The 11,114-nt window shown below is 31.9% G+C and overlaps 1 protein-coding gene across 6 annotated transcripts in view; it reads right to left on the bottom strand.

Annotated features, from left to right (window-relative positions):
- LOC118197865 (uncharacterized) overlaps positions 1-10,774 on the bottom strand; it is an 85,161-nt gene extending 74,387 nt beyond the window's left edge. For 4 of the 6 annotated variants that reach the window (XM_035369422.2, XM_035369419.2, XM_035369423.2 and 1 more), the window contains exons 1-2: positions 10,505-10,774; positions 10,086-10,185 (exon numbers count right to left, since the gene is read on the bottom strand). The gene's annotated coding sequence lies outside the window, so the exon portion shown is untranslated. Of the gene's footprint in view, positions 1-977; positions 1,157-10,085; positions 10,186-10,504 lie in introns of all 6 variants that reach the window. The other 2 variants (XM_035369421.2, XM_035369420.2) reach the window with 2 other exon arrangements.
- Positions 10,775-11,114: the final 340 nt, after the last annotated feature.

The following is an 11,114-nucleotide window of genomic DNA, read 5'->3' on the forward strand; positions in this document are numbered from 1 at the left end:
TTTCCTATACTTTGTTTATTTTTTTATTCCAAAACGTAATCTACTTTCTGGATAGCCCTCGTATTTATAATGACGAGGAATTTGATTTAAATCATATCAAAACGGAGTACATCGATATGAAATACTACATTTAGTAAGGAATTATAAGCCGAATAAAATAAAAACATATGCCCTGAAGATAAGGATAGTGCTGACAGATCAACTTCCAGTTCATTGCGCCCCGCGATGTCCCCCCCTCCCCCGCAGAGCAGTGTGAAATTGATAAACAGATTTCGGAATGGTTAGAGAAACAAAGGATATGCCTTTATCCATTTTTTGCAGCAATTCCACTTTTTGTTTGATGGACATCGAAACATGCTTTCGTTTTGTGGATCCTTTGGCAGCTCCGGAATCGGAAATTCTTTTTGAGATAATCGAAAGTTCAAGCTTACTTTTATAAAATTGCTCTAACAGCCTGCAAAAAATAATAAGCCGGATTCAGTTAGAAGATTAAGGAACAATGCAATCTGCAACATTAACGGAAATAGATAATTAGATAATTTTAGCTTAGCTTATACCGTCTGTTATACATTAAACGCACATGCGTCATTATGCGTTTACGCATGTGCATAATACATTTATTTTCTGCACATGCGTAAACGCATAATGCGTTTACGCATGTGCAGAAAGTTTGTAGCTTTGAGGTCCGGATTATAGATCATTCCGGATTATGGACGTCCAGATTAAAGACTTTTGGCTGTATATACACAGTTTTTACATCTATTTGCATCCTTTTAAGTCTTAAACTTGATTTACTTGTTTGTCACCTTACCTGTTTGTGACATTGTAAACAATTATTGCTCTGCATCTATGAATTTGAATAATTTTCATGCACTAGTCAAAAGACTTTACTTTTCGTAAATATGTGTAAAGTATTGATGACAACTGTCTGTACCTTTTCTGTATATTTGTTAAATTGTGTATTTTCAGCCACTCACCCTGGAAATCTCTCAGACAATGAGATGTCTCAGCTCGCACGGTCACGTCTCTAATCACGTCAGTAACGTAAGGCCACGTCTCTCTCCCACACTGTTCTCCTGGACCCATCACTTGATACTTATTCAACTCAAAGAGCCCTCAGAGGCATTTACTTGAAGATAGCAGGAAAACATAGCTGCTATTCAAATATAAAATGAGAATACTGAACTGGCAATATTTTTCATGCTAAAGAGTAATATTTTAATATCCAAGTTCTGCTCAAATTATTTAGAGTGCTGGGTAGAATTAATTTTCAGAATAAATTGTTAATTTCTTCCTGTTTATCTGGAGTCATCATTTAGAGAGAGAACAACAACTCATGTACATATTTAGGAATATATTCCAGTACAATAGGAATATATTGTAGTATTTCAGAATTTCTCTGTGACCTTGATGTAATCTTCACATGCAAAAATTTCTATGACAGTTAGATAGACAAAATCCACAAGGGTCAGACATTTAATCAATAATAATAATAAATTTAAGGACCTTGGGAAAAAAAAAACCTTGTGGGCTATAATGCAGCCTATGGGCCACTACTACTAGTATATACAAAATAATAATAATAATAATAATAATAATAATAAATAAATAAATAAATAAATAATGAACAAGCAGCAGTAAAACTGAGCATGCTGAATTCAACAGAATCCAGAAGTAATGGGTCTTTTCAATCCAAAACCTAAGCAACACAATCATTCTGTATGTGATTCAAACAGGCAAGATATTAAAGATGAAGTTTCTATAGTCTTAAAACTTGTAAAGAGTTATTTATTTCCAACTAATCAGTTATTTTATGTTCAAAACCTTTACAGTTATTCTCATTTCCTCTTTTCCTGCCAGAATACAAATTTTAGTTCACGCATATTCAAATGACGCAAAATGAGACAGTATTTTTAAAGGAAGGTTAGAATGTTGAATAAGAGTATGCTCCACCTGCTGAAGGCCTCATTACTAGTAAAATCACTTCCACAATTGTGTGAGGTACTGAGTTTATTCTCGCTCAGGTTTGTCACTCTAGTATTAGGTTTGAGACAATTTGTACATTATTTGTTCTGTGTACTATCTGCCTACTTACGACTTAGTTTTAAACTGAATTCATTACTTGGTTAGAGTAGACTTTGTATTATCACGAAACTGCCGTTTCATTTATCGCCAAGTTGTTGTTCCATTTATGGTAACCTGAGTAGTTGAATGTTATGGAAACCCTATTATGACCTAATCGTTTGCATTATTCTGGGAAATTTTGAAGCATGGGATGTTTTGTAAGGGCTTTTGTGGTGTGTGTTGTTAGGAAATAAATTACTTGTTTCATTGCTTAGACAATAGAATGGCTGAATGTAGTAAGATTACTTTGAAGTTTCTGTACGATTTGGAATGAAAGGGGAAAAGTGCATTCATTGACTGGTGTGTGAAGGTTTATTTAGTAGCCATTTTCCGGACAGTCTGGAACTACGTATGATATTTTTGACTCTTATTTTTCTGAATTTATGTGGCGACGCCAATATACGGATTTGAGTTCACATAATTCGAATTCAGATAGGAAGTTTTGGGATGCTGTTAAGGAATTTTGGGTGCCACAGACTGAAGACGCAGGAATTTCTAAATAAGGTAAGTGGATATTTGCTTTGTGTAGTCTTATATGCATAACAGGTGTGTCCTTTTTTATGTTATTTTATCGTTTGGTTTAAAATGTAGTTTATTGAGATTATGTATTTTTTGTCTGCCTCTACTGTAGAATTGGGTGCTCCTTTTACTTTTTAAGTGAAAATATATTGATATGTACATGGACAAACTCAAGGGAGTGTACAATGTCATTTTTGTGCAATTCTGAGATTTTTTTAAAGTGAAAATAGGTCAATGTGTACATGTATAAAGTGAAGGGAGTGCACAATGCCATTTTTGTGCAATTTTGGGATTTTTTATACGTGAAAATAGGTTGATGTGTAGGTGGATACGGAGTTTGTGCAATTCTTTGTCTTGTTATTTTGGCTTTGTGTTGAGGCAATTTGTAGCACAAAAATAGCCACTATGCAAACAAAAATATCAAGTCAAAGAATTGCACAAGCTTGGTATCCATGTGCCGCCAAAAATCGCCAAGGGGTACCATTAAATACACTTTTACCCATTACTTTTTTAGTTATGCCATGGTTTGTAAGTACAAGAAGTGCCCTCTGTCAAATTACTGAGTTTTAATAAAAGGGTCTTTTACGTCCTTCTTACACTGTCTGTCTGATTGCTGTACATAGTGATTGATAAGTTGCTTAGGTTTAGCTTCAGTCTTGAAAATAAATCATGCTTCCCAAGAAGTTGAAACTCTTCTCTGGCTCTTGAACAACTGTAAGAACCATGGCTCAAAATTTAATTCTTAGTCTGGCTCCCTCAATGTCTTAAGTTATACCAGCATCAGTTAGTCCCATGAAAGGATTTAGATGCATTGTGAATACCATGCGGGATGCCATAAAACCTGCAGTGACTTTTCATGGCAAAACCTTAGTAATTAACTTTCTTGAGCAGCTAAATTTGCATTTTGTGCTGTATCCAGTGCTAAAAGCACAGAAAATTATAACTGTGCCTTTCAGTTCGTATGAATGCACTGGTCAATTAGTGTTGGGTGAGCTAAAGAGCAACATCTATACTTTTAAGGGATTTAAGACTGTGCTTATTACAGCATTCTTTATTGTAAAAGATAGGGCTAAGATAGAGTCAAAGCTCTTTAGCAAATTTCAGTTAAAACTTAACGAATTAACTAAGTTTATCTTGCGAAAAATTAAAAGTTTTAATTTGTTGTACATGAAGAGGCCTGATGAGATTATACAAATCATCTACCTAGGTTGCTGCCTCAGATAAAAGATTTCTTTAAATTGAGAAAATTATTTGAACTTGCCATAAAATTCTAAAGCAGCCATGTGGTGAAGAAGACAGGCATGGTAGGATATGGCCAGATGCGAAATGGGCAAAGTTTTAGGCCTGCACCTCAACAAAGACCACAGTTTGGTAAGAATAAGTATTTTGACAATAGGAAAAAAGATTCAGCCAAGAGTGGTGGCCACCAAAATGAAGGGCAAAAGAGAAAACGGGGAAAGTAATACGAAAAATATAAATTAGGCAAGGGTACTGAAGATAAGAGAGTACAGTAACCCTGGAGGAAAGAAAATCTATCTTAAATTCAGTTAAATACTGACTGTTTTTTTTTTTTTTTTTTTTTTTTTGGCTTGACAATAGTGCAGATATTGCTAAATAATGTTCCTGCAGATGCACTGATAGCTACTGAAACTCAACATAATTTTCTTTCAGGAATTTTTTCTGTAAATACTTTAAAAGGTATAGGTAGATTATTCAATACAGCATGTATGAGCCAAAATTATTGCCACTCAAGGCAAGCAGTGCACATGCGTACATAAGGTAAGCAGTGCACATGCGTACATAAGGTAAGCAGTGCACATGCATATATAAGGTAGCATTGTACATGCAGGTTAAAAATTAACAACAAAAGGTCATACTCCTTGATATGAAAATCTCCAAACAATAATTTTAGGTATGGATTTTTTAAAAACAGCTGGTGCCAAATTAAATGTTCAATAACCTATTTTACAGCCAGATATAAAGAAAATGGATATAAGGTCTGGGTGCAGAAGAAAAGGGCAAAGCTGGAAAATTTGGAAATTCAGTTTTCTACCTTATTTGACAAGCAACTAGGCCACACTCAGATTGTGGTACTGTAAGCCATAGTATTGATACCAGTAACACGGCCCTATAAGAGCAGAGCCATATCCCTACAATAACGTGAAAGAACAGATAATAGAAGATCACATTCAGGAAATGCTAAAAAATAAAATTATGATGCCAATAAGTAGCTCTTATGCTAGCCCCATCATGCTCTAGAAGAAGAAAAATAATCTCCAACCAACTAACTTTAAAGCGTGGCATTTTGCAGTTGATTAATGAAAACTTAACTAAACTAAGTAACCTGCCTATTCCCATCCCATTACTGAAAAGATTATTTGTAAGATTAAATCGACAAAGTTCACGACAACTTCAGATCTAACATTTGGATATTTCTTTAGGTTAAAGCCAGAAGACACAACTGAAAACCACATTTATTAGAAAGTCAGCATTTTTGTTCTACAAATGCTGTTTGGCTTATGTGGATTTTTTCAGCAGACATCATTTTGCCACCTGTTATCAGTTATTTTTGCCACCTGTTATCAGTTATTTATGGAGAAAATAAAGTACATTATAATAATTATTAGCAAAATGAGTGATGAACACACTAAAGACTAACACGAAGTATTTTCGCCTCTGAATGAAGCAGGATTAAAAGTAAATGCCTCCAAGTGCAAATATCAGGGTTCGTACGCTTTTCTGCACATGGAAATTAAGTACTTTTAAGGACCATTAATGAAAAAATTAAGGACCTATGAGCAAATGAGAACTGGACAAATTCAATTAAAAATACTATCCGTGCCTGAACTTCATTTTTGTAATACCGTCCTAAACATAAAAGTAGGATGCATTACTATTAAACATAACTTTATTAACATAATTATTAATAAGTTATAGAATAAAATGAAACTTTATGAAATTTATCAAGTAGCATTAAATATTTTACACTTATAATAGTAGTTGGACATATTAGAAAGAAGATAAGTGACATTTTATTTACGTTTTACTAACAGTTAGACTTATTAAGATTGTTGATTTACTTCTAAATTAATAGTTAGCTTTAATGTTGATATTTTTTTGTCTCATTTTGGACAGGAACTAATGCAGCAAGTATGCGGAAAACAAAAACACACTCTATCTTACACTCCATACACCTCAGTTTAAAAACTATCTAAGTGATTTTCATTTTAGAATTTAAATTAAAGATTTCTGTTATTCTAAAAACACTAAATTTAGAAAGCATAGAAAAAGCTGCTAATTTTATATCTTTAGTAATATGAACATTCAGAAGCAATATGAAATATATATGGTAAGGGCTGGTTACAGAGACGGTGTGGCAGAATTTTTAGAATTTAGTGACACACCAAGCAACAAAATCTAGAAATGGCAAAACTTTTAGAATTTAGAGCAGGCATTGGAAGCAGAATTTAGGATCCGCAGAGATTGCATCAGGTGGGAAAATGACTAGCGCCAGCCCTGTGTATGATGCATTCAGATATATAATATGAATCATTTAAATTGTCAGTTTTCAATTTCTTTACTAAGAAAAAAATTTCTTTCTATAATGCCTGTCCTTCTGATAAGAATAAAAGCATTTTTGATATTTTCCATGTCTGTGTCTAGTGAAAATTAGAGAAAATAAAGGGAAGATAAACGTGTTAAGAAAAAGATTCTAGTATCAGAAGTAAAACATTCAAATATTATGTTTTCTTTGTTCTTCCAGACCTTCTCCAAAAAGTAAGAAATACATTGCAAACTTTCTGCAAAATACATTCGTTACGTGTTAATAGCATGGAGACATTTTTCTGTAATTATTTTCTAGAATCTTGGGTCTATAAATTTTGCCTTCAAATCCTTCTAAACTTTCTAAGCTGCAATGTCTAAAATTCTAAAGAAAAATTCTGTAACAGTAAAAAGCCTGAAATATTTTGAGAAAAAATATCAGAGGGAAAAGATGTAAAATTAATTTTATAGAGAAAACTGAATATTCTGATAATTTTCAATACTCTGAGACAATTACATTGGAAAAACTCTTACCATGAAAAAATTTAAAAAGACAATTTAAATTATTTACATAGCTATTTTGCTTTTGCTAAAACTGTTTCGTATACCTTGCTTATTTTGCAGATTCAAAATATTGTATAATAAGTGCCCAAAATGAAACTTTATAATATGACAGCGAAAATTAAAAACTTTTTATTTTAATGTTATTTTTTAAACATAATTTCAATATTTTACCACTATTTTAATGAAAATTATCCATGTTACGATGCTTTAAAAAAATGTCGAAAAATTCCCAGATCTCGAAATTAAAAATTTTCTACAGAAACTGATCTGAAAATCGCCAAAATGCTGATAAGTCGCCGAATTCAGAGTCGTTTAATAAAAGAATTCACATCGCGAAAAGCCAAAAGTTGTTTAAGAGCTCTTCATTAGAAAAAATTAAATCATTTCAAAATACTTATGTTGCACTTCTTTTACTATAAAACTCGAAAATCCCACGATTTATATTAGAAATAGGAACGAATTATAACTCATTCACCCATTCAAAAGATAACCATATCTGCCAGTTGAATCGCCAAAAATATTCCTCCAAAATGCTAATTCACACTCAAAATGGCAGTCGTAAAAAACAGACGGTTATTTCCGATGATTAAAATTAAATACCTTCTGCCGATTTTGGCCGAAATTAAGGACTTTTAAGGACCAAAAATCGATTCCAAAATACTTAAGGACTTTTAAGGACTCTTAAGGACCGTACGAACCCTGAAATATGCAGCTAAAAAACTTCCGTTATTTAGGATATAAAATATCAAAGAAAGGTATTGAGTCTAAAAACTCTAAAATAATAAGATAAAAAATTATTTTCCATCTAATACTACAAAGAAGTTACCTTTATTCTTGGGCATGCATTAATATTATTGGGCTTTCATTAAGGACTTTGCTAAAATGGCTGAGGGCTTGTTACAATTGAAACAAAAAAAGTCCAACTTACATTATCAGCAGAGATCAATATTGCTTTCAAACAACTGAAACAAGTATTAATTTAAGTATCGATATTAATGTTTTCTAAAGGCGATGAAAATCTGGAGATACGCAGTGGATGCTATACTAACGCAAAAAGGTCAAACGGTTGCATACTTTAGTAAAACCTTCAAAGATGATTATTTACTTATGGATCATATTAACATTGGTAGTGAAGATGAAAAGAATTAGTGATGTGTCTGAAAATAAAATGGGAAGAAAATGACAAATTTTTCAGTTCTCCAATAATGATAATTTTTAAATTCATAAGATTTGTCATTTCTTTTAAACAGCATTTAGGTGCACAGAGAAATCTAAATTTTATAGGTTCATCTTATCCTTCATCTGCAAATCAATCATTTTTACATCTGGCATATAACGTGCATCTGTAAATTTCAAAGGAATTCCATGTGTCTCATATAATGAAAAAACAGAAATTTTTAAATAAGGTAAGTTGATATTTTCTTTTAGTATTGAGTAGATTGTATAACATGTATTTTTATTCTTGTTATTTATTTCCTCATTTAGTTTAAAATGCAGTTTATTGAGATTACATATTTCTTGTTTTAATTATGTTTTATTGCATTATGTTTCGGACGCCATTTGACTGGGGAAGGCATTAGACGTACACAGGAATGGCACAAAAAAATCTCCAAAGAGTATCCTGAAATATATTTATATCCAAATAGTATAACAAAAGCATTATAAGCTAAAACTACCATATTTTGTAATGTTGCAAGGATGATGCTGATATATATTATTGCATAAATGTGCTTAATTGAACTGAGCATTGACATTCATGCTCAGACAAAGCTCTAATGTAGGACCAAATTTAGAAAGGTATGTATATCTATACATATATGGATGAATATATTTGTGAATATATGTGGTGTATGTACATATGTGCATACATATATATATGTATGCACATATGTACTTGTGTTTATACGAACACATATATGAACATAAACACATGCATCTATACATACATTTCTTAATCCAATCCCAATAACATAAGAGCACCCAAAAATGTGGACAAGAGAAGTGTGTTCTGATTTCAATACAAATTGTCTGAATGTACATGCATATATTTACAATATTCGGCTCTACTCTTATATGTACCCTAAGATCACCAAATGTGGTGATGTGTTCTGAGCTGGTTTTTGGCACAATTGCGTGTTGTATGGTAACCCTTTTCACATTGAATACTCTTTTGCTGGAGTGTTTTAATTGTTCGTTGGTTTGCGTTTTGAAATGGCATAAGTTGCAATGAGAGACGTGGTTGCAAGAGAGTCTGGGAGATTATTTTTGGTGGCTGTGCATGATAGAAGTAAGGAAACACTAATGCAGTGTATTAAAGAGTGGACTGACCCTTGTACAACTATTTTTTGGATGGCTGGAAATCTTACAAGGATTTAGGAAAAGAAGGTTTTGAAGATTTGTGAACCATAGTATGAATTTTCTGGATAGTGCGTCTGGCTGTCACATAAATACGATAGTGATTACGTGGCGGCTTGAAATTGGTATTCTGCCGCTCGAAAAAGTATTTATTCACAGTAAGTGCATTTTATTTTATTCTTGTTCTTATTTTGTAGAATGTTATATTCATTATTGTTTTGTATGAACTTCTGTCCTTGTTTTTTTTTTTAATTGTTTGAAATCAATTTTAGTTTATTTTGTTGGTTAGTGCGTAGTGCCTAGATTGTGCAATTCAGAGGTGTTTTTTTTAAGTTGAAACTGAAGCTCTGTACATGGTATTCTTTGAAATTTATTATGTTAATTTATTAAAGCGAAGTGTTCGTAGATTCTGTCGCTGCCTAGATTGTGCAATTCGTAGATATTTTTTAAAGTTGAAACAAAACGCTGTGTACGTGGTATTCTTTGAAAATTATTGTTGTTTTGTTAATTTATTAAAACGAGGTGTGCGTGGTTCGTAGATTCTTTCGCTGCCTAGATTACACAATTTGTAGATTTTTTTAAATTAAAATACATTACTGTGCACATGATTCTAGTCAAATACTTTTGGTTAGAAACTTTACGTTTTTGCTATCTAAATTTTTTGTTTTTGTTTCGGATTTTTAGCTTAAATTGTGTGTTCAAAACGTGGTTTATGCATGTGCGCATTTTTGGGGACAATTTAGGCTTAAAGTTCGAAATGTAGACAAAAAATTTAGATAGTAATATGGCACTATGGAGTTTCTCGCAAAAATATTTGGCGACTTGAGGGCACACATAAGAGTAGTTCTCAATATTCATTTGAAAAATTGATAATAGACAGAAGTATAACATAGATAAAAAACCAAAAATCTTGGTTAACAGTAAGGTCAAAAATAAGTATACAACAATTTGATACTGACTCAAACTATATATTAACTTACCTATCTACATCAATGCTGCAGTACTCCACTACAGAGTCAAAATTATGCCCATCTCAATACAAATTCACAGGCACTTTCATCTTAATGAGCTTTGAAATACCTGCAAAATAAATAAAACTGAAGGAAAAAATCTAGTAACAATCATTTAAATATAGTTAACAGAAGAAAAACACTTTAAAAAATGAATAATCTGAGAGTATGATATTAATGACAACAAACACAAATGTTCACGCAAAACACGAAAGCTTCAAAACTGTAAGTGCTTCCTGTACCATATTTATGATGAACTACAAAAGATCAATATTTTAATATCAAACAAAAATTTGTTTAAGCATCATCTAATATAAATAACACCCTAATAAATATTAATTAATTCAATTTAACAGAGATATTTGATTTATAAGGAAAACCGATCTTACAAATATAATTATGGTTTTAGGAATTCAGCCCTTTTGAAACGCAACACATACAATCTAGCTACGACACAGCTTCTCGATTCAATTTTGCGTAACTGCCGACACAATGAATGATTACATTATATGATACAACCGATTGTCACAGAGAAAGTCAATGATTTAATTAACATTACACCTGAGAAATAGTTTAAATCAGGTTAAAACCATTCATTATACAATATTTAACATTCACTTTGTACATGATGGCAATTTGTTGCCAGATGGATGGCAATAACCACAGGCATTTCTGACATATCAGATATACCTTCAAATACAACAAAAAAAGAAAGCATGAAAACTACTTTTACAATAATGAATTAATATATATATATATATATATATATATATATATTAAATATGTAAGATCTGTTTGATAGTCTAGAGTACTTAGAAAAGACTCTGACTAATCTCAAGCGTTGATTTTACTTTTAAGCTTCAGATTTCTCTTCTACTCTTTCTCCTGTAGAAGTTATTAGTTTCCCTCTGAATTTAGAATATGCATTTAAATTTTAGCACTGAACAAATCACACTTAACATTGTTTCTGTGGTGTTCTTATCTCAGTATTAGCACACG

This window comes from Stegodyphus dumicola, chromosome 2 (genome assembly GCF_044657685.1).
Source record: "Stegodyphus dumicola isolate Sdum_Otavi_A_Nest chromosome 2, ASM4465768v1".
Taxonomy (NCBI): Eukaryota; Metazoa; Arthropoda; class Arachnida; order Araneae; family Eresidae; genus Stegodyphus; species Stegodyphus dumicola.